Source organism: Dendrobates tinctorius, unplaced genomic scaffold, assembly GCF_039654945.1.
Source record: "Dendrobates tinctorius isolate UK_male_01 unplaced genomic scaffold, ASM3965494v1 ptg000292l, whole genome shotgun sequence".
NCBI lineage: Eukaryota > Metazoa > Chordata > Amphibia > Anura > Dendrobatidae > Dendrobates > Dendrobates tinctorius.
Window position 1 is genome coordinate 1,350,629 of NW_027361959.1, and position 24,928 is coordinate 1,375,556.

The window sequence follows — 24,928 nt, forward strand, 5'->3', positions numbered from 1 at the left end:
TTTTTTTTAACTTCTTAAGGACCAGGGTATTTCCATTTTTACGTTTCCATTTTTTGTTCCCCGTCGTCCCATGACCATAACTTTTTTATTTTTCTGTCAATATGATCATGAGAAGGCTTGTTTTTTGCAGGACAAGTTGTACTTTTGAATGGCACCATTGATTTTACCATATCATGTACTGGAAAACAGGAAAAAAAAAATTGCAAATGCGGTGAAATTGCAAAAAAAAGTGTATTTTGACAATTGTCTTTTGGATATATTTTACCATGCTCACTTAATGCTAAAATTGACCTGCCATTATGTTTCTCCAGGTCATTACCAGTTCACAGACACCAAACATGTCTAGGTTCTTTTTTATTTAAGTGGTGAAAAAAATTACCAAATTTGTAATAAAGCAACAGAAAAAAATGTTGCCATTTTCCGAGACTCGTAGCGTCTCCACTTTTCGGGATCTGGGACTGGGTGAAGGCTTATTTTTTTGCAAGCCGATCTGACATTTTTATTGATACTATTTTGGTGTGTATACGATCTTTAGATCGCCTGTTATTGCATTTTACTGCAAAAAAACGTAATTCTGGCGTTTTGATTTTTTTTCTCACTACATTGTTTTCCGATTGGATTAGTTATTTTTATATATTGATATATCAGGCGATTCTTAAGGCGGAAACACCAAATATGTGTATAATTGTTTTTTTATTGTTTTATTTTGAATTGAGCGAAAGGGAAGTGATGTGAACTTTCTTATTTTTTTATTATTTTTATAAACAATTTTTTACTTGCTTTACTTACTTGTCAGAGTTTGACAGCGGTATTTAACATGTTAACAGCCACGAGTAGATCGCGATTCCACTCGGGGATCTTAGGGGCACATGACAGCAGATTAGATCAGCTGTCATGAACTGGAAATGGTGCAGGCTCATCTTGGGAGCCTGCACCAAACAGGGGGAGGTTAAAGCTAATACGAATTAAAACACAAAAATAAAACTTTCCTTTTTACCTAAGTGGTGGATCTTGATCATTTTCAAGCAGTCTCCCCTGCGATGGAAGCAGATCAGGCAGTAGAGTATTGACCAAGAAGAATGGTGATCTACCCTCAGTTTTTATTGTGACTGTAAGGCCGGAGTCAAACAAGAGAGAAATACGGACAAGTGCTATGCGCAAAAAAAACGCATTGCACTCGTCCCAATGTTAATCTATGGGGCACCACCCATCAGCCAAATTTTTTCTCGGCCATATTATATGGGCTGAGAAAATCGCAGCATGCTGCGATTGTCACCATATTACGCCTGTAAAATGCCAATGCAAGTCTATGGGAGCAAGAAAAATATGGATTACACACGGACCAGACGTGTGACTTGCGAGAAATATACACCGGTGTCCTTTGCAAAAGCCGGCAATTCAGCGTGCGATACAATAAAATTTCACTGACATGTTTAATAAAGAATAGATATATGCAGATAGAATACATATATATATATATATAGTGGTACAGTAAAGGGTGTTTTACTGGATGGGAGATACATTTCTCCCAGCAGATTAATGTTTGGCCGGTTTTTTCCCTAAAGACAAGACCTGCAATGATGTCATAGTCCCATGATCAGCCCATGTGATGTCTAACTCACTGGTGGGAGGTGTTATGGGCTATGTAACGGAGGTTGGTATTTGGCACAAGGTAAGTGTGTGTGGAAGAGACAGGAACTTGGCTGGAGTTAGCCTGAATCTGTTTGCTGGACTGCACATGCTGCATAGCTATAGCAGCAAGACTCCAAACAACCCTGGGAATTGCACTTGGCGGATGCCGCAGGACATGGCAGCCGCTTAGTTAAGCCCGTCTCGTGCAAGGGGTGAGTTTGGGACCAGTGGTTCTCCAAGCTGGAGTACATTTATGTTTTTCCCTTATTCTCTGTTAACCTGCTGTTTGCAAAGTGACATTAAACCACTGAAATTGGACTTGAAGCCTGTGTGTTGCCTCGTTACTGCAGCCCTGCCATTACCTACCAGAGCGAATCCCTACAATTGATGGAGAATGCGGGCAAGCGCAGTGAGTCCAGGCTGTTTTTGCTTATTTTTGATCTGTACCCCAGCCTATGTCCTGGGTGAAACAAGTGGCACAGACCCAGGCGGGGAACTTTCCAGAAATGGAGGCCACGGTCAAAACGCTCATAGACAGCAGCAGCAGGCTATGCAGCAGCAGGCTACACAGCAGCAGCAGACTATGCAGCAGCAGCAGGAAACCAATCAGCTGTTGATACAGCATATCACGACAGCACAGACAAAAGGAACTAACCGGGGAATCCATGATGTCCGGAAAGCAGTTCGTACAGCGGTTCCCAAAATGGAGAAGTCGGATTATGTGGAGGTGTACCTGGAGATGTTCAAAGGAGTCGCTGAGAGAAGCTACACTGGGACCAGTGGGCAGAAATCATCGCTCCATTTCTGGCCCCAGGACCTTTGAAAGCATATCAGGACCTACCCATGGAGCAAAGGGCGGACTACACGGTCGTCAAGGGTGAGATACTGGCACGTCTTGAGGTAAATGTGTTAGTTCAGGCCCAGTGGGTACACCAGTGGGAGTTTACCCCCTCCAAGCTAGCTCGGTCACAGTATTACGACCTGTTGCACCTGTCACGAAAGTGGTTACAGCCTGAGGTGCTGTCCCCCACGGCCATGCTGGACCGCATAGTGACTGATACGTTTTGGAGGGCTTTGCCCCACTCCCTCTAGACATGGGTTGGACAGGCATCCCCTACTAATGCCATGCAAATGATAGACATCATAGAAAGGTATGGGGCTACCAAAGAGCTACAGGGAGGGACTCCCCGGAAGGTACCAGGAAGGTTCCCTAAGTCCCCACCCCTGCTTTGGCGAGCGGAGCCCAGGAAGGCCGTCCATGCCTCAGCCTATATAGACGATATTATTGTGTACAGCACCAACTGGGAAAGTCACTTAGCAAAAGTACAGGCAGTGATAGACTCTCTGCGACAAGCTGGGCTAACTGCCAACCCAAAGAAGTGTTCCATAGGGTTGGAGGAAGCTCAGTACTTGGGTAACATTATTGGTAGAGGAGTTCTCAAGCCTCAAGTAAGCAAAGTGGAAGCAATTCAAAACTGGCCCCATCCTCTCACAACAAAACAGGTATAAGCCTTTTTAGGTTTGGTGGGATATTACAGGCGGTTCAATCCCAACTTTGCAACCCTGTCCGTGCCTTTAACAGACTGCTTAAAAGGAAGGAAATCTGTGATGGTCCACTGGAATGATCAGTTAGAGGGGGCCTTTACAAAGTTAAAAGAGGTACTGTGTGGTACACCAGTCCTGATCACTCCAAATTTCAAAAGAGAGTTTGTTGTGCAGACTGATGCCTCTGAGATAGGGCTCGGTGCCGTGCTGTCTCAGGAAGTTAACGGGGAAGAGCATCCCGTTGGTTTCCTAAGCCGGAAGCTTACTGCAGCTGAAACCAGGTACAGTATTGTGGAGAGAGAGTGCCTGGCCATCAAGTGGGCACTGGAGTCATTGTGCTACTATTTGCTGGAGAGAACAGTTCGGTCGGTGACAGATCATTCCCCTCTTAAATGGATGAGTCAAGCTAAGGAGAGGAATGGCCGAGTCACCAGGTGGTTCCTGTCCCTGCAAAATTTTAAATTTTCAGTACAACATCGGGCAGGCAGACTACAGGGGAATGCAGATGCCCTGTCCAGAGTTCACTGTATGTCATGTGTCCACCCCCTTAGGGTTGAACATAGGAGGGAGGTATGTGGTACAGTAAAGGGTGTTTTACTGGATGGGAGATACATTTCTCCCAGCAGATTAATGTTTGGCTGGGTTTTTCCCTAAAGACGGGACCTGCAATGATGTCATGGTCACGTGATCAGCCCATGTGATGTCTACCTCACCGGTGGGAGGGGTTATGGGCTGTGTAATGGAGGTTGGTATTTGGCACATGGTGAGTGTGTGTGTGGAAGATACAGGAACTTGGCTGGAGTTAGCCTGAATCTGTTTGCTGGACTGCACGTGCTGCAGAGCTATAGCAGCAAGACTCCAAACAACCCAGGGAATGACACCTGGCGGATGCTGCAGGACCTGGCAGCCGCTTAGTTAAGCCCATCCCGTGCAAGGGGTGAGTCTGGGACCAGTGGTTCTCCAAGGTGGAGTACATTTATGTTTTTCTCTTATTTTCTGTTAACCTGCTGTTTGCAAAGTGACATTAAACCACTGAAATTGGACTTGAAGCCTGTGTGTTGCCTCGTTACTGCAGCCCTGCCATTACCTACCAGAGCGAATCCCTGCAATATATATATATATATATATATATATACATGTCATTGAGACATATATATACTGTATATTTATACTTCATAGAGTTCTATATAGCATAATAGCCGCTAAATCAATTGCCGGCTTCTGTAAAATCATTACAGAACCCGACATGATATGACACATGGTTTACATATAGTAAACCATGTCATATCCAAACGATTTATATATGTCAGTGTTTAATAAATATATTAGATTGTGTTAGGAATAATTTGGAACCCTAGGCATTAAATTTAAGGCTATAATTGCTGGGAAAATTGCGGGGACTCACGCTCAATTTTCTGGGCGAGAGAGGGAAAGCCAGTGAGTGAGGGCAGATATTAATAGCCTAGTGAGGGACCATTGTTTTTGCCCACCACTGGCTAAAAAAATCTGCCCGCAGCCACCCAAGAAAAGGCGCATCTATAAGATGCACCTTTTCTGGCACTTATCCCCTCTATTCCCATTGCCTTTAGCGGTGGCTCATGGGTTAATAACTGGTTAACGTCACCTTGCTATTGAAAGGTGATATTAAGCTGGGTTAATAATGGAGAGGTGTCAATTAGACACCTCTCCGTTATTAATCCTATAGTAGTAAAGGGTTAATTAAATAATTAAAAGTTTTTGACCAAATTTATTATTCTGCTAATCCAACTGAATCCCTTGTTCTCCTGTCAAAAAAATAATAAAAAAACAACAATATCCATACCTCTCCGCTGTTCAGCCAGGTCCCCCGCTGCAATCCATCACAAGGTGTTAACTAGTTTACAATAGGGACCGATGCTAATGCTACCGGCCCCGCTGTTAACAACTGCAGAATGAATGAAATCACGTCTGCGCAGGTGCCCTGGCTGACCGGAGATGAACTGATTAGCGTGGGAAAGTTTCGGAACTTTTTCCCATGCTGTCAACAGTGGAAGAAGCAGTGGTGTCACCAACAAACACTGTTCCTGGAGCCTGGGGTTGGGCCCACAAAGTTGGGTGCTTTACTGCCATGTGCCTGATCATGCTGGTGGTGGTAAGGCTGGTCATGCTGATGCTGGCATGACAGGTGTTGCAAATGGCCTGTTTGGGGTTATCGGCAGAGTCTTTAAAAAATAACCAGACTCGTGAAGACCTAACAGTTGGACTGGCAACTTCTATCAGGTTGGTGTTACGGGGAATGGTTGTATGCCTTCTATATGCAGCCACCACACTGCTTATTCCTGCCTGAAGTGGTGCGAAGCCTACCTCCCCCTTTGTGCTGCTGTCCTCGCTGTGCATGTCCTCCTGCCAGGTTGGGTCTGTTACTACATCATCCGCCACCTCATCTACCACTTCCCCACCCTGGGCCTCCTCCTGACTTTTCGCAAGTGTGTCTCATAATCGTCCACCTCTTGTGACCGTGGCTGCTCAAAGATTTGTGCATCGCTACATGGAATATCATCTTGCCCCGCTTCAAGTGGACCGGGCGAGAGGCATGAATCTCCAAATGGAAAACTGAACAGCTCTTCGGAATGTCCAGTGTGGGATCAGTTGTCTCGGGGAACTCAGCATGGTGGGAGGAAGGAGGATCAGGGTAAGAAATATGCGATCACGATTCATGGCAACTGTGACTTGACCGTGTTGAAGACAGGTTGCTGGTGGTAGTTGATAAGTAACTGAAAGCATTATCCACTATCCAACTAACAACCTTTTCACACTGCTCTGCCTTCAATAATGCTGTCTTGCTGCGGTCCCCTAGGACTTCGAACACTAAGGTCCAGCGAGAAAATGTGGGTGTTTTTGGTGGCCAATTTCAGCATGCCCCTCGTCCTTGGCCTGCATCATCACCATCAAGTCCACTTTCCCATCCCTTGCCAAGCGCCTTGCCCATTGTAAATGGACTAGAATATGAGACACGTTCAATACAAAAGGGTGATTTGGGAGGCAACTTGTATGTGATACATGTGCTGGAAAACCACACTTTTACCTATCTGTACTTTAGGTAAAAATGTGTTTTGCCTTATCAGATTTAATAAATACTATAACAGACTACAAATAAAATATAATGTGTAGGCCTAAAATGGCCAAATTTTTGAAAAGGATAAATGAGGCCTGTTATGGAGATACCACAACCAAAAAATTCTGGCCCAAAAAAGAAAACAGCCGTAAACTGGCCACACTTTGAGAACACGCAGATATGAGCTAACACGCAGATACCACAATGAAAAATGTGTAGCCTGCATTTTTTTAGTAGTTTGCTAAATAATGCTGTATATAAGTCCAGTGACACCCAGGACCAAAAAAGAAAACCGGCCTAAACTGGCCAAACTTTGAGCACACTCAGATATGAGCTGGCACGGAAACACCACACTGAAAAATGTGTGGCCTTTTTTTGGGGGGTGGGGGCTAAATACAGCTGTATATAACAACAGTGACACCCAGGAGTAAAAAAGAAAACCGGCCTAAACTGGTCAAACTTTGAGCACACACAGATATGAGCCGCCACGGAGATACCACTACGAGAAATGTTTGTCTTGTTTTAAGAACATTTTCTTTTTTGCTAAATAAAGCTGTATAAAAGTCCACTGACACCCAGGACAAAAAAAAAAGAAAACAGCCATAAACTGGTCAAACTTTTAGCACACACAGATATGAGCTGCCATGCAGATACCACACTGAAAAATGTGTGGCCTGTTTTTTTAAAATTTTTTGGCTAATTAGTGCTGTATATAAGTACAGTGCCAGACAGCAAAAAAAATGAATTTAGGGCTAAAAAGATCAGAATTTTTAGCAGACGGATGGATGAGGCCTGTTAGGGAGAGGCGTGTCACAGATATACCACACTAAAATATGCAGCCTGTCTGTATTTTTTGGGTGTTCAGCAAAATAGTGTCAAGAAATTGTGTAAGACACACAAAAAAAACTCAACCGTATCACATAAAAACAAATATTTCTCTGCACACTCAAAAGAGATGTTTGGGACCCCTTTAAAATTGCAGGATTTTCACGCTGTGCTAGGAGAAGGATTTGGCTGTATTGTGCACTGTCAAAAAGCAAATGGAGGGAAAAAAAGGGCTCTGGATTGCTTTGCAATAAAAAAAGCTCTATTATCGCTGGCCAAAAAAACTTTCAAAGCCAATTACACCTGGGCTAGGTATATACGGCCAATATATCCCACAGGTAGCAGCAGCAGCACCAGAACACAGGAGCCTCTTGATATTTGCTATGATATGTATATACACACATACAGTGCCTGCAGGCCTTGCACTAATGTGTATACAGCGACATACATTACCCTGCCTGCCTAACACTGGAACCTAAAGTATATACTCTGGAATTAGTCCTTAGGAGGACTGTTGGTTTAGCTGGATTTGAGTTGATTAGGATGGTGGACTCCACACTCACTAATAAATCTCCAACTCCATTCTGACCCTATCTTGGCAGAAGCTCTCCCTACACTATCTCAGTTCAGAGCTGAATGCGGTGAGTAGGGCGGCGTCCAGTCTCTTATACCCATAGAAGAGGGTTCTTCACGGTAAGAGCAGTGAGGCTCTGGAATTCTCTTCCTGAGGAAGTGGTGATGGCCAACTCACTGAATGAGTTTAAGAAAGGAATGGATGCTTTTCTTGTGAGTAACACTATAGAAGGTTATGAATAACAGAATATTATAGGTAGATGGTTGACCCAGCTTAGGGAAAGGAATTTTTTTCCCTATGGAGAAAATTGGCTTCTACTCTGTGGGTTTTTTGCCTTCCCCAAGATCAACAATGCAGAACAGCTGCACTAAAAATAGGCTGAGCTAGATGGACATAAGGTCTTCCTTCAGCCTTCAAAACCTGCATCGTGATTGGTTCTGTAAAGTCCGCCAAAAAATCTGGGTGGAGACCCGAGTTCCCGCCGAATAATCCCGGAAATGCTCGGTGCTTGCCGAGTACACCAAGTACCGTGATACTTAGGCGAGTACTGAGTATTGGCGAGCACGTTCGCTCATCCCTACTAATCATACTAAATTATTAATGTGTATAAATTTTTCTAAAAAACTTTTGAATAGTATATTCCTAATAGATTCCAGAAAAATGGATTCTGCTCATTTAAGAGTTGGCATTGAGGCAAGCAAATTCTTGTATATTCTACCTTAATTCTTCTTTTCTATGGCATCGCACTACAAAGGAATAGTTCTTTGCTCACCGTTGTTGCAGTTTGCAAGTCCGTTCTTCATTAATTAAGGGAATCAAACATTGATCTTTCTATTTTTCTTTACAGGGAATTTCTATCTCAATCTCATCACCAGTAATTAATTATATGTACTTAATTTTGTAAGTAATCTAGTTTTCAAGACATTGTAAACATATAATCTAAAGTTCTAAACCCTTTAAATCATAGAGTTTATTATACTCTAAGACAACATCTGGAAGCATTTTAAGACACAATACAATGTTCAGTTCTCTATGTGCAAAGTTGTATGACAGGTTTGAGATCGGAGTTTTCAAGTCCGGGCAGTGGATAATTACTGAGTATTTCTCACTGCCTGTTGCAAGCTGCATTTTTTTGGCAAGTAAAAATCCTTTAAAGCCCTAGCTACTGTGGTATTTACAAGTGTTTATTGACTCAAATGCCCTACAAATATAATACAGTGTGGCAGCATTCAGACCTTTGCCTGTTAGAAAAATTTAATTGGACATGTTACATTTTATTAAAGTAATTTATATTATAAAACCAATTTCGTACCGATCACCTAGTTATATCAGGGACTCCAAGCTTGTTTTGAATCTGGTACATAATCTTGAATGGTCTGAGAATTATCAATGGCTGACATGTGACATTGCATCCCTATATTCCTCAATTCCTCACAGTTTGGCTCTTATGGCTTTAAGAGACCAACTTGACAAATGTTCTTGCTATACCCCAGATCACCAGGATTTTATCATCAGTGTTACAAATTTTCTTTTGAAAAATAATTATTTTATGTTTCTTAAGAAATTTTATTTACAGATTCAAGGTTGTGCAATGGGGGCCAAATTTAGCCCCTCCCTGGCTATTATTTTTATGAATTTGGTTTGAACAACAGTATATATATATATAGTGATTTAAGTCCTTTTTTGGATAGCATCTATATTTATACACGTTATATTGATGATGTCCTGGTGATCTGGAGGGGTGATAAAATTGAAATTAGTGCATTTATTGCATATCTCAATAACAATCCCTGCAATATGACTTTCAGCTTTGAACAGAATCCACACACTATTTCCTTTTTGGATCTTCAACTCACGGGTAATTCCCATGAGAAAAATATCAGCTGTGGTCTATATAGGAAACCAGTGTGTGGAAATTCCCTCTTACATGCAGCAAGCAATCATTCAAAGCATTTCATTAATAATATCCCTACTGGAGAATATATTAGAGCTAAACGCTGCTGTACAACGGAGGCTTTATATTCTGCTGAATGCCAAATTATTGATAAACGTTTTCTATGCAGAGGATATAAAAAAACAATATTGGAGAATGCCAAGAGAAAAACTAATATGAGGAGTAGGGAGGATTATTTAAGGGATAGTGTACACACACAGAATTTGGATATTTCTCCGGTTTTTGAAATAGTTTTTTCTACTACATACAGTAATCAATTTAACAAGATAGTGGCAATTGTAAAGAAGTACCATCCCATTTTAAATACTGACCCCACTACACAAAAAATTATTTCAAAGGGTGTTAAATTTGTATCAAAATGCGGGGTTACTATTGGCAACTATCTTTCACCCAGTGATCACTCGTCTAATAGGAATTTTCATAGGGAAGCCCAATCCACATGGCTTGCCATGCTGGGCTCATATCGTTGTGGCCATAAAACAGGTGGCGCCTGCAAATATACGGTCAATTCCAAACATTTTTCTTCCTTCCAGACAAATAAGACCTATGATATAAACTTTCTCATGAATTGCAGTAGTACTAATCTGGTGTTCCTCATTTGCTGCGGACAATGTCGGAGCATATTTATCGGAGCATATTTATGATGCTCAAAATCGTGCATCTCGACATTTTTTGCAAATGCATGGGGGTGATGTATCTAACTTAAAAGTTATGGCTATTGACAAACCAAATTTAAAATCCAGAGGAGGTAACATAATATATGAATTACGAAAATGTGAGGCGAGGTGGATTCTGTGTTTGCAGACAAGAACGCCTGGTGGTTTAAATTTGAAAAATGATCTGAGTTTTTTATATTGAAGGGAAAAGGGGAATTGAATTGTAAACGCATGAGACCCATGCGTTTTTTTTTTGTGTGTTTTTTTTGTCTCATGCGTTTTCAATTCTATAATATATATTGGGTTGGTTGCCTTTACATGTAGATGGTTTGATGGTACTTTTTGCAAGGATATGATTCTTTAAGTTTTTTAGCGGTTCACATTGAGTTAATTCATCAGGTGCATACTGATTTGTTTTCAGTTCCTAGTGCAGGATATATGGTTGGGAATTTTTAGTATGTGGTTATTATGATTAAAGGCCCCGTCACACATAGCGACTTACCAGCGATCCCGACAACGATATCAACGTGTCAGGATCGCTGGTGAATCGCTATGTGATCGCTGGTGAGCTGTCAAACAGACAGCTTCACTAGCGATTAGCACAGTGACGCCGCGCGTGCGGCATCGCTGTGTTCAGCGCTGATTAATGTAAAAAATAGAATTAAAATAAAAAATATTGTTATTCTCACCTTCCGACGTCCCGCACAGCATTCCCGCCTCTCTCCACGCTCCGGTCCCAGTAATCCTTTACGAGAATTACCGCGATGACGTCCGTTCTCGCGGGATCTCGAAGTCTCGCGGTCATTCTTGCAAAGGATTACTGGGACCGGAGCGTGGAGAGAGGCGAGAATGCTGCGCGGGATGTCGGAAGGTGAGAATAGTAATATTTTTTCTTTTTTTTTTTATTATTTTATCGCTGATCGCTGGTCTCCTGCCTGTCACACACAGCAATGCGTGCTGGCCAGCGGGAGATCAGCAACGAAAGAAATGTCCAGAGATTTCCCAGAGCGATCAGCGATACCGGCAAGGGGGCCGGTCGCTGATCGCTGTCACGCACAGCGATCTCGCTGGTGAGATCGCTGTTGTGTCACAAAACTTGTGACTCAGCAGCGATCTCGCTAGCAAGATCGCTATGTGTGACGGGGCCTTAAGACTCTGTTGAGTTGAAACGCGTAAATGCCTGTCTTTACCATGGTTTTTTAACCTGTATCCTGCTTTTGGATTTTTAATGAAGATTTCTCAATAAAGATTCTATTTTTAAGTTAGAAGATGTGCTGGAATATTTGGATCTTTACAGTATATATATATATATATATATATATATATACAGTGGGGCAAAAAAGTATTTAGTCAGTCAGCAATAGTGCAAGTTCCACCACTTAAAAAGATGAGAGGCATCTGTAATTTACATCATAGGTAGACCTCAACTATGGGAGACAAACTGAGAAAAAAAAATCCAGAAAATCACATTGTCTGTTTTTTTTTCATTTTATTTGCATATTATGGTGGAAAATAAGTATTTGGTCAGAAACAAGCAATCAAGATTTCTGGCTCTCACAGACCTGTAACTTCTTCTTTAAGAGTCTCCTCTTTCCTCCACTCATTACCTGTAGTAATGGCACCTGTTTAAACTTGTTATCAGTATAAAAAGACACCTGTGCACACCCTCAAACAGTCTGACTCCAAACTCCACTATGGTGAAGACCAAAGAGCTGTCAAAGGACACCAGAAACAAAATTGTAGCCCTGCACCAGGCTGGGAAGACTGAATCTGCAATAGCCAACCAGCTTGGAGTGAAGAAATCAACTGTGGGAGCAATAATTAGAAAATGGAAGACATACAAGACCACTGATAATCTCCCTCGATCTGGTGCTCCACGCAAAATCCCACCCCGTGGGGTCAGAATGATCACAAGAACGGTGAGCAAAAATCCCAGAACCACGCGGGGGGACCTAGTGAATGAACTGCAGAGAGCTGGGACCAATGAAACAAGGCCTACCATAAGTAACACACTACGCCACCATGGACTCAGATCCTGCAGTGCCAGACGTGTCCCACTGCTTAAGCCTGTACATGTCCGGGCCCGTCTGAAGTTTGATAGAGAGCATTTGGATGATCCAGAGGAGTTTTGGAAGAATGTCCTATGGTCTGATGAAACCAAACTGGAACTGTTTGGTAGAAACACAACTTGTCGTGTTTGGAGGAAAAAGAATACTGAGTTGCATCCATCAAACACCATACCTACTGTAAAGCATGGTGGTGGAAACATCATGCTTTGGGGCTGTTTCTCTGCAAAGGGGCCAGGACGACAGATCCGGGTACATGAAAGAATGAATGGGGCCATGTATCGTGAGATTTTGAGTGCAAACCTCCTTCCATCAGCAAGGGCATTGAAGATGAAACGTGGCTGGGTCTTTCAACATGACAATGATCCAAAGCACACCGCCAGGGCAACGAAGGAGTGGCTTCGTAAGAAGCATTTCAAGGTCCTGGAGTGGCCTAGCCAGTCTCCAGATCTCAACCCTATAGAAAACCTTTGGAGGGAGTTGAAAGTCCGTGTTGCCAAGCGAAAAGCCAAAAACATCACTGCTCTAGAGGAGATCTGCATGGAGGAATGGGCCAACATACCAACAACAGTGTGTGGCAACCTTGTGAAGACTTACAGAAAACGTTTGACCTCTGTCATTGCCAACAAAGGATATATCACAAAGTATTGAGATGAAATTTTGTTTCTGACCAAATACTTATTTTCCACCATAATATGCAAATAAAATGAAAAAAAAACAGACAATGTGATTTTCTGGATTTTTTTTTCTCAGTTTGTCTCCCATAGTTGAGGTCTACCTATGATGTAAATTACAGACGCCTCTCATCTTTTTAAGTGGTGGAACTTGCACTATTGCTGACTGACTAAATACTTTTTTGCCCCACTGTATATACACATTTCATAGAGTTCTGCATAGCAGAATAGCCGCTAATTCAATTGCTGGCTTTTGTAAAATCATTCCCAAACCCGACATGAAATGACACATGGTTTACATACAGTAAACCATTTCATTTCATGTATTTTTTTATATGTCCCTAACTAATAATTAAATTAGGGCTTGTGTGTAAAATTTGAGACATCTAGGTGTTAAATTAAGGGGTTAATTCGTTGGAAAAAATGCGTGAGCTCCCGTGGTAAAATCGCAACCAGAGAGGTAAAGCAGGTGAGTGAGGGCAGATTTTAATAGCCTTGAGAGAGACCATTGTTTTTAGCCCCCCCCGGCTGCAAAATCTGCCCCCAGACACCCCAGAAAAGGCGCATGTATAAGATGCACCTTTTCTGGCACATATCCTCTCTATTCCCATTGCCCTCTAGCGGTGGCTAATGAGTTAATATCAATGGCTTAATGTCACCTTGCAATTGGAAGGTGACATTAAGCCAATTAATAATGGAGAGGTGTCAATTAGACACTTATCCATTATTAATCCTAGACTATTAAACAGTTAAAAAAAACACACACAGACATTAATTAAAAATTATTTTAATGAAATAAAGACACCTAGTTTTTGGCAAGATTTATTGCTCTGGTAATCCAAAAATAAACCATCAACCTGTAACAAAACAAAAAAGCAACTATATCCTTACCTCTCTGCTGCTCAGTCAGGTCCCCCGCTGCAATCCATCAAAAAGGGTTAAGTGGTTTACACAGGGATCGGTGCTAATTTGACAAGCCCCATGCAAACCACTGCCAGAATGAATTAGTTCATCTCTGCGCAGCCTTCCTGGCTGCCTGAAGATGAACTAATTACCGTGGTAAAGTTTCTGCATTTTTCCCACCCTCATCAGTTCACCTCAGGTCAGCCAAAGGACTCCGCAGCCTCAATGACGTCACTGGCTGACCTGAGGTGAACTAATGAACGTAGGAAAAAATGCAGAAACTTTCCCCGGCTTTTCTAAAGGACACCGGGTGCGTATTTCTCACAAGTCACACAAATGGTCCGTGTGTAATGTGTTTTTTTTGCGCACCCACAGACTTGCATTGGCGTATTTCGGCCGGAATACGCTGACAATCACAGCATGCTGCACCGACCGTAAAATACGCGTAAGAAATATACGGCTTATGGTAACTACCCCATAGAGAATCATTGGTCCGTGTGCGATGCGTGGTTTTTAAGCCTCTCACTCGTCCGTATTTCTCTCTAGTGTGACCCTAACCTTATAGGGAATTTTCCCCTGGGATTTTTGTCTCAATCACATATTTCAGAGATATAAATTGAAACCCAGGTGTAAGCACTCAGCACAGAGTGCAGGATAAATGTGAGCCGAGCCTTACTGCAATCTTTGGGAGGCAGAATGAAAAAGTCAATATCAGATGAAGAATTGATTTTATTTATTTTTTACGCCGTTTCTTGTGCGGTATACTGTAGGTAATTAGACAACTTTGCTCTTCGGATTGGTGCTATTACAGCACTACCAAATTTATATATTTTTTCAATATGTTTGCAGTCACACACTAAAATGCATTTTATTGCAAAAAACAGTTTTTGCATTGCCAGATTTTAAGAGCTATAACTTTTCCATATTTCTGCTGACAGTGTCATGTAACAGCTTGTTTTTTATAGGATGGATTGACATTTTTATTGGTACCATTTTTTGTCTGCGCATAGTCTTAGGGGCTTGTCATAGCCCGGTGACACGAATGTTGTCATGACACCATGGTAACGATTGAAGGACAGAGGTAGGTGGTCCCCTCACTCTGCCTTCATTCTAAATGCTGTGATTGCTATCGATCACAGCATTTAGAGGGTTCAACTGCTGGGAGCAGTGTGGGTACCACTTTTGGCAGTCAGTGCCGGGTGCTAGCTGTAATATCAGCTGATCTCCCGGAGGTGATCGAACGCCCTTGAGCACAAAATTGCCTAGACATACGCAGTACGTCCAAGGTCAGTAAGTTCCTGCCAACCCTAATGCACTGTGTACATCCAAGATTGTGAAGGGGGTAAAATTTGAATTCTCCAGGTTTGCCAAATTTTTCCCAAAGCTTTGATTCTCTGCAAATCTCAAGCAGTTCAGTTGTGTTGGAATGGTGTGTAGGACAATTACTGTAACCAAATAATATATCCATTTCTGTCCCCCATTTATCTGAAGCAAGAGAGACCAAACTTTTATTTGGTGTGTAAATTGAAATAAATCAATCAGTCACACTGGCATTGCTGTCTTGCCTATCTCTCTCTTTCCCTGTTGATGAAACTTTATGTTAATAAATAGTGCCTTTTTCCACCCCCTATGTGGATTGGGCTGTACTGTAAAAATCACAGAATGGTGTGGCTTGGCCAGCCACCATCTTTTATACTTGCTATGATAGTCCCCCTGATTGGCTTCACTAAACGATTTAATGTGATCACTATAAAACATTATGATGAAGCCGGCAGGCAGGCAGGTTGTCATTAGCCTGCCCAGTGACTCTTCAGCATTGTCAGTTTGTGGTGCCAGACATTTTTTTAACCGATTCGCACAAATCAAATTGCAAACTTTTGTATTTACAGACCTGCATATTGCTGGTAATTTGACTTGAATTTAATTCGCCAAATTCATTTCTAAATCTGGAAAATATTGCATTTTTTCCAACATTGAAGGTGTGACACTGTTTTGAATGTCTTCATAACATCTTTACTTGTGACTTGCTTCTTTTAGAAAAACTGTCAAAATTTGTTTCTGAGCATCCTTTGTAGAGTATGGACAGTTGCCAGATTAAACTGGAAAGAAATGAACAGCTATATGCACATCTCCAGTACCATTTTGACGCGCCATGGGAAAATTTCTGACAGCGCTCACGCTGACGTCAGTTAGGTGAAATGAGTTAATTGGCTTTGAACTCCTAGGACCTTCCTGATGGCACAGAGAGCGTGAGAACGTTCTCAAGCTCGCAGTGACATCAGATAGGTTATAGGAGTTCACTGCAAGACACTGGGCAGAGGTAGCAGATGCTGCTCAGGGTCTCTGCTGGATGGCAGGCTGAATGGTTGCATCATGCAACCATGCAGCCTGCCATCTAGATGTAGCAGAGTGAGACAAATGGATTATTATCTTCTCTGCCGAAAAGTGAAGAATATTGTTGTTTTTTATTTTTATTCTTTTGCAGGAGACAATGGTGTCACTGGAATGGACGATGCTGTAATTATGTTTTAATTAAGATTTATAAAAGGATTCTGTGTCATTCTTTCAATTAATAGACTTTTTCTGGGTGTGTGTGTTTTTATACAATATGACTATGGGGTTAGTAATGGGGGCATCTTATAGACGCCTCTCCTTTACTAACCTTGGGGCTTGATGTCACCTGACAATACAAAGGGTGACATCAAGCCCGCCAAATATCACCCCACTTGACACCCTACAGGACAAGTGGGAAAATATTTATAGATGCGCCTTTCTGGGGTGGCTAAGAGCTGATGTTTTTAGCCTGGGGGGCCAGTATCCATGGCCCCTTCCTAGGCTATTAATATCAGCCCACAGCCCTTTGCTGGTTATTTATTGTAGGGGGACTGTTGTGAGTTCATTTTCCCCTTCACCATTGAGGTCTGATGAACTCCCTCTTCTGGTGAAGGAAGGTAGTGAGGCTGATTACAAAGCACCTGAGCAGAATGATGATGACTGGGTGACTGGAATTGCTGACTGGATATAAGGCAGCCGACACCATTCTGCCTTGCGGGTGATTTCTCTGAGGGATTCTAGGAGACCAGTCTGATTCCTGCTCCTCAAAAGCTAAGTTTTCTGCTCTGTTTTTTGCATTTGTCTTTTGGTTTTGTTTTGCCTTGTTTTTCTGGATTTCTGCCTTCCCCTGCTGGGTGAGCTGAATTCCTTTTTGCTCTGTCTTCAGAAAATACCTGAGTACTGATATAGTCTTTTTGAAGCCTAGCGTCTTCAGGGCTTTTTTCCCTATCAGTCTGTTGGCTCTTGTTTTTGAGAGGGTTTTGGCGGATTGCAGACATCAGCTTTTGTATTCTGTCCAATTTAGTTAGCTTGGGCCCCATCATTTGCTCAGCCTATCTTTCTATCTTTGTGAGTGTTTTTTCATCTTGCTTCACCGTCATTATATGTTGGGGGCTGCCTATTGCTTTGGGATCTGCTCTGGGGCAGTTTAGATTTCCCTTTCTGTCTTTAGGCTATGTAGTTCTCCGGCTGTGATCGAGGGGTCTAGGGCACCGTAGGATCCCCCCACGGCTAATGCTAGTTGTTGTTGTTAGGTTCAGGGTTCTGCAATCCGATAGCTGCCAACTTCTCTGGTTTTCTGGACATAGCTAGTATTTCTGTTTTTGCCTCCTACAGTGACTCATTCATAACAGAATCACCCGCCATACCGCAGATCCTAGGGTACTCAATAGCAGGAAAGAATTGTAAAAAAAAAAAAAGTGTATATTTTTTCCTCTATATCTCTGAGGCCGTAGGGGGAATTTTTCTTTCTCTCAATGGAGATAAAGCAATTGTCTGATCGTGCGGAGCAGCTCGCTGCGGAAGTGCGGGGAATTTCCGCCTACCTTGCTCATTCACATGCTGCTGAACCAAAGATCCCTACTCCTGATGTGTTTTTTGGGGATCGGTCTAAATTTTTGAATTTCAAAAATAATTGTAAATTATTTTTTGCCTTGAAGCCTAACTCGTCAGGGAGCTGGGCGCAGGAGGTTAAAATTGTCATCTCTTTGCTGCGTAGATGATCCTATTCTGTCTAATGTGAACGCATTTTTTCAAGCTTTGGGGTTGTTGTATGACGAACATAATGCTATTGATCAGGCTGAAAAGACCCTGTTGGCATTGAGCCAGGGTCGAGATTCTGCAGAATTGTACTGTCAAAAATTCTGAAAGTGGGCGGTCCTTACTACCTGGAATGATAATGCCTTGGCAGATCTCTTTCGGAAGGGTTTGTCAGAAGCCATAAAAGATACTCTGGTGGGATTTCCTGTTCCCTCTGGTCTTGACGATTCTATGTCATTAGCCATTCAGGTTGATCGGTGTTTACATGAACGCAGGACTGCACGAGAGGTGTTGCCACCTGTTGAACAAGTGTCTGAACCTATGCAATGTGATAGAGTTTTGTCCAGCCAGGGAGCAATGTCAGGAGTTCAGAAGGCGTAATAAGCTGTGTTTTTTTTGTGGAGATGCCTCGCATATTATTTCTGTCTGTCCTAAATGAGAGAAACGTTTTGCACACACGTTTTCTGTGGGTGGTGTTCAACCTAAGTTTCTTCTGGCAATTACTCTGATCTGCTCCCTGTCCACATTTTCCGCCAAGGCTTTTGTGGATTTGGGAGCAGCCCTGAACCTAATGGACTTGGATTTTGCTAAATGTTGTGGATTTCCGATGACACCTCTGCGGACGCCTATCCCTTTGAGGGGGATTGATGCTACTCCTTTGGCGAAAAATAAACCTCAGTTTTGGACCCAGGTGGTAATGCGGGTTGCCCCAGACCATCAAGAAAATTGCAGATTTTTGGTGTTGCATAATTTGCATGATACCATTGTTCTGGGGTTTCCCTGGTTGCAAATTCCTAATCCAGTTTTGGATTGGAAATCTGTGTCTGTGGTGAGTTGGGGTTGTCGGTGTGCCCTTAGTGAGGCTCCGGTTTTTTCCACCTCTCCTCAGTCGCATGATGTTCCTGACTATTTGGCGGTCTTTTATGATGTATTTAGTGAGAATGAGTCTGCGTCTTTGCCTCCTCATAGGAGTTATGACTGTGCAATTGAACTGAGCCTGGGGTGTAAATTTCCCAAGGGTCGGCTCTTCAATTTATCTGTACCCGAGCAGGAGGCTATGCGATCCTATATTAAGGAGGCGTTGGAGAAGGGTCATATTAGACCATCCTCTTCACCCTTAGGTGCCGGGTTTTTTTTCGTGGCCAAAAAGGATGGTTCATTAAGGCCTTGTATTGATTATCGTACCCTCAACAAAATTACTATTAAATATCAGTATCCGTTACCCCTGATTTCGGATCTATTCTACAGAGTTAGAGGTGCTTGCTGGTTTACCAAGCTTGACCTCAGGGGGGCATATAATCTTATCCGCATTAAGCATGGGGATGGATGGAAGATGGCGTTTAATACTCCGGAGGGACATTTTGAGTACCTGGTGATGCCGTTTGGGCTCAATAATGCCCCTTCTGTCTTCCAGTGCTTCATGAACGACATTTTCCGGGACTTTGTGGATAAATTTTTGATTATCTATCTGGATGATATTTTGATCTTCTCCAAGGATTGGGATTCTCATGTGGAACATGTACGGACTGTGTTCCGGAACTTGAGGGAGAATTCCCTGTATGTCAAAGGATCGAAATGCCTTTTTGGGGTACAGAGGATTTCATTTTTGGGATTCATTTTGTCTCCGTCAACTACTGAAATTAACCCAGCCAAGGTACAGGCCATTTATGATTGGGTTCAGCCCACTTCTTTGAAGGCCCTCCAGAAGTTTTTGGGTTTTGCTAATTTTTATCGGAAATTTATAGCAAAATTTTCTAGTATTGCCAAGCCATTGACTGATCTGACTAAGAAGGGTGCTGATGTGTTGAATTGGTCTCCGGAGGCTGTTTCTTCCTTTCAGGAGCTGAAGCGAAGATTCACTTCTGCCCCAGTTTTGCGGCAACCTGATGTCTCACTCCCGTTCCAGGTAGAGGTGGACGCTTCTGAGATTGGTGCAGGAGCTGTTTTGTCCCAAAAGGATCCTGTAACATCTAAAATGAATCCCTGTGTTTTCTTTTCCCGAAAGTTCTCTCCATCTGAACGTAACTATGATGTGGGGAATCGGGAACTGTTAGCCATGAAATGGGCATTTGAGGAGTGGAGACATTGGTTGGAGGGAGCTAAACATCAAGTCGTGGTCCTCACTGACCACAAGAATTTGATTTACCTGGAGTCAGCCAAACGCTTGAACCCTAGACAGGCTAGGTGGGCCTTGTTTTTTACACGTTTTGATTTTGTGGTCTCTTTTCTTCCTGGCACTAAGAATGTCAAGGCAGACGCCCTCTCTAGGAGCTTCTTTGCTGATTCTCCTGTGGTGACCAAGCCTTCTACCATCTTAGGCGAAGGGGTAGTTCTTTCTGCCATCTCGCCCGATTTGAGACGTGCTCTGGAAGAGTTCCAGGAGGACAAACCTGAGCGTTGTCCCAGTGGAAAGTTGTATGTTCCTGACCAGTGGAAGAAGAGAGTGATGTCTGAAGTTCATTGCTCTGCATTGGCTGGTCATCCAGGTATTTTTGGTACTAGAGATCTGGTGAGTCGGTCTTTTTGGTGGCCCGCCTTGTCTCGTGATGTCAGGAATTTTGTGCAGTCCTGTGGGACTTGCTCCCGGTCTAAACCTTGTTCTCGCTCTAGTGGGTTGTTGATGCCTTTGCCAGTCCCCAGGAGGCCTTGGACCCATATTTCAATGGATTTCACCTCTGATATGCCTGTCTCTCAGAGAATGACTGTTATTTGGGTGATTTGTGATAGGTTCTCTAAGATGGTTCATCTTGTACCACTCCCTAAGTTGCCATCTTCCTCTGAGTTGGTGCCCCTGTTTTTGCAACAGGTGGTTCGCTTGCACGGGATTCCTGAGAACATTGTATCTGACAGAGGAGTTCAGTTTGTGTCTAGATTTTGGAGGACTTTCTGTTCCAAGCTGGGAATTCAGTTGTCCTTCTCCTCTGCTTTTCACCCTCAGACCAATGGGCAGACGGAGAGAACAAACCAGACCTTGGAGTCGTATTTGAGATGTTTTATTTCCGCTGATCAGGATGATTGGGTTTCATTTTTGCCCTTGGCCGAATTTGCTTTAAATAATAGAGCTAATTCTGCCACTTTGATGTCACCTTTTTTTTGTAACTTTGGGTTTCATCCTCGATTTTCTTCAGGGCAGGTGGAGCCTTCTGCCTGCCCAGGTGTTGACACTGTGGTGGAGAGAATGCACCAGATCTGGGACCAAGTGGTGGATAAGTTATCTCTCTCCCAGGAAAAGGCCCAGCGGTTTTCCAACCGACATAGGACCATTGGTCCCCAGTTTAAGGTTGGTGATATGGTTTGGTTATCATCAAAAAATATCGCAATGAAGGTGGCTTCTCCTAAGTTTAAGCCTAGATTTATTGGATCTTACAAGATTTTGGAGATTATTAATCCGGTCTCTTCGTTTGGCTCTTCCTGTCACATTTAAAATTCATAATGTGTTTCATAAGTCCTTGTTGAAGAGGTTTGTTGAACCAGTTGTTCCTGGGGTGGCACCTCCGGACCCTGTATTAGTTGAAGGTAACATGGAATATGAGGTAGTGAAGATACTGGATTCCCATCTGGCTAGATGGAGACTCCAGTATTTGGTTAAGTGGAAGGGTTATGGTCAGGAGGATAATTCCTGGGTCTCTGCCTCTAATATCCATGCCAAAAGTTTGGTGCGTGCCTTTCATCGGGCTCACCCTGATCGCCCTGTTGGCGTGGATGAGGGTTCGATGACCCCTCCTCAAGGGGGAGGTACTGTTGTGAGTTCATTTTCCCCTTCACCATTGAGGTCTGATGAACTCCCTCTTCTGGTGAAGGAAGGTAGTGAGGCTGATTACAAAGCACCTGAGCAGAATGATGATGACTGGGTGACTGGAATTGCTGACTGGATATAAGGCAGCCGACACCATTCTGCCTTGCGGGTGATTTCTCTGAGGGATTCTAGGAGACCAGTCTGATTCCTGCTCCTCAAAAGCTAAGTTTTCTGCTCTGTTTTTTGCATTTGTCTTTTGGTTTTGTTTTGCCTTGTTTTTCTGGATTTCTGCCTTCCCCTGCTGGGTGAGCTGAATTCCTTTTTGCTCTGTCTTCAGAAAATACCTGAGTACTGATATACTCTTTTTGAAGCCTAGCGTCTTCAGGGCTTTTTTCCCTATCGGTCTGTTGGCTCTTGTTTTTGAGAGGGTTTTGGCGGATTGCAGACAGCAGCTTTTCTATTCTGTCCTATTTAGTTAGCTTGGGCCCCATCATTTGCTCAGCCTATCTTTCTATCTTTGTGAGTGTTTTTTCATCTTGCTTCACCGTCATTATATGTTGGGGGCTGCCTATTGCTTTGGGGTCTGCTTTGGGGCAGTTTAGATTTCCCTTTCTGTCTTTAGGCTATGTAGTTCTCCGGCTGTGATCGAGGGGTCTAGGGCACCGTAGGAACCCCACGGCTACTGCTAGTTGTTGTTGATAGGTTCAGGGGTCTGCAATCCGATTTTATGTTTGGCGATCGCTTTCCAAATATATTCGCTCATCTCCAGTTATGTACAGAGCTCGAGTTTGCTTGTCTGAGAAAAATCATAAAATTGCCAAAGCACTGAATAGTAGAGTTGAGCGACTTTTGGTTTTTTAGGGTCGCGTTTCGTTTCGTGAAACCCGACATTTCCAAAAGTCGGGTCGAGCAAGATCGGCCGATTATAGGGAAAAGTCGGGGTCGTCCCGAAACACGAAACCCAATGTAAGTCAATTGGGAATAAAAGTCGGCAGTGAGAGGAGGACAGGAAGCACACCTACAGTGCCCATTTGAATGCCAAAAGCATCAATTCTTCTTACTTAAGCTTGTCAACCTTAATTAACTTCATAATACAAGTTACGCACTGAAAAATGGGGGTTATTTGGCTACAGTTGTGGGGGGGAGGGCTGGCTCCAGGTTTTCATGTGCCCTGGGCGAAAGAGCGCCCCTTTAACACATACCACAACTCATCATGCTCCGATACGGCAGAGAAATAGCGGTATAGTACAATGAAAAATACTTCACTTTTTACATCTCATGACGAGGCCCATCTATTTCTCCATACAGAATCATTGGTCCCATATAATGTTTGAAACAGTATATGATGAGCTCCACATAATGCTACAGTATATGTTGGTCCCCATGGATGAAGCTCCACTGTCTTATGGGCCCAAATAATGCTCCAAACATAATGGGCCCCATTTCTAATGCTCTAGTGTATAATGGGCCCTGTAAATGCTGCTCCAGTGTCTAATGTCCACCTTTGGAATGTTCCAGTGTATGGTGGGCCCCATCTATCATTCTCCAGAGTATAGTGCTCAACAAAAATTGCTGTCCCAACATTGAAAACAATCAAATAAGTCTCCTCGCTAGGGAATCCCTGTACTAGTCTGGACTCCTCGTCGTCCCCATCTTCCATCTCACTGCACAGTATTTCAACTTTGCAAGTGCTGTGATCCTGAGCAAGAAGGGGGGGGCCCACTCGTTGGCGACGGCACTTGCACAGGGCCCCTGATAGTACGGTGGTGTGTCTGATGGCGGGTGGGCCGAACCTGCACTTTCATCTGCAGCTTCCTCTTTGTCACCGTGTAAGATGGAACTGTATATGGGAAGGGTAACCTGAGTTTCATCAGGGTCAGATTCAGGCCGTGTAGCGTGCGAGGGGAATGTAGTGGTCTGGGTCAATGTACCAGCAGATTCATCGAGCAGTGGCTGGGCATCAGTGCACTTGTGTCGCCCCCAGGAGTACGGTCGCCACAGTGGCATTACCTTCCTCCTAGGGAGTGTGATGTCATGCTTGGGAGCAACGAAGGATCTCTCTAGCAGGTTATCTGATTGGGCGGCGTTATTCCCACGAGTCATGACCCTCCAAACAGCGTTCATGAAGGCAAAGTGTTTGTTTTACGTGGGCAGTATGGTTGCAAAGCTGAACCTTAAAGGAATGTCCAGAAGGGCACCACCAGGAGTGGATCCTACGGTTAAATTCGACTCCACCTGGGAAACCTCAAACATGCCAGCTACAGAACAGATGCACACATTGCAAGCTTAATTCCGTTAACGAACGAGACTCCGTTATGCCCCGCGGTCCGAGTCCGGCTTACTAGAGGGACACATGAGGCTCTGGCACATGAGATTGGCCAATAACTTGGTGTGTCATGCCCTTACATGTCCGTGGCTGCATGTGCGCTACACTGAAAAGGCCAGCGTTTGTCGCTTACAGGTGCAGATAACCCGCTGAACAACGTTAGTGATAGGGATCACTGATTACAATTATTACCCGCGAACAATGATTTCCCAGTAAGTGCAGGTCAACCGCAGTTCCGGAATTAGGCCTAACCGTCATTCCTGAAAAAATGAAAAACTTACGTGTGCAAACCACAGGTGCTGTAGCTTGCTTAACAGCTCGCCAGCCGTTCTCACGCCCAGTATGGATTACACGTGATTGCACAAAGGTGAGAAAGGGTACCGTATCCCCAGATAACATGTATGGATAGCGTACACATTCAAAATATATGTCTATACATCAGGAGGCAGGCTCAAACGGTGTCAGGCCCAGTATGGATTGCATGTGATTGCACAAAGGTTAGAAAGGGTACCGTATCCCCGGATAACATGTATGGATAGCATACACATTCAAAATATATGTCTATACATCAGGAGGCAGGCTCAGACGGTGTTAGGCCCAGTATGGATTGCACGTGATTGCACAAAGGTTAGAAAGGGTACCGTATCCCCGGATAACATGTATGGATAGCATAGTGTACACATTCAAAATATATGTCTATACATCAGGAGGCAGGCTCAGATGGTGTTAGGCCCAGTATGGATTGCACGTGATTGCACAAAGGTTAGAAAGGGTACCGTATCCCCGGATAACATGTATGGATAGCGTACACATTCAAAATATATGTCTATACATCAGGAGGCAGGCTCAGA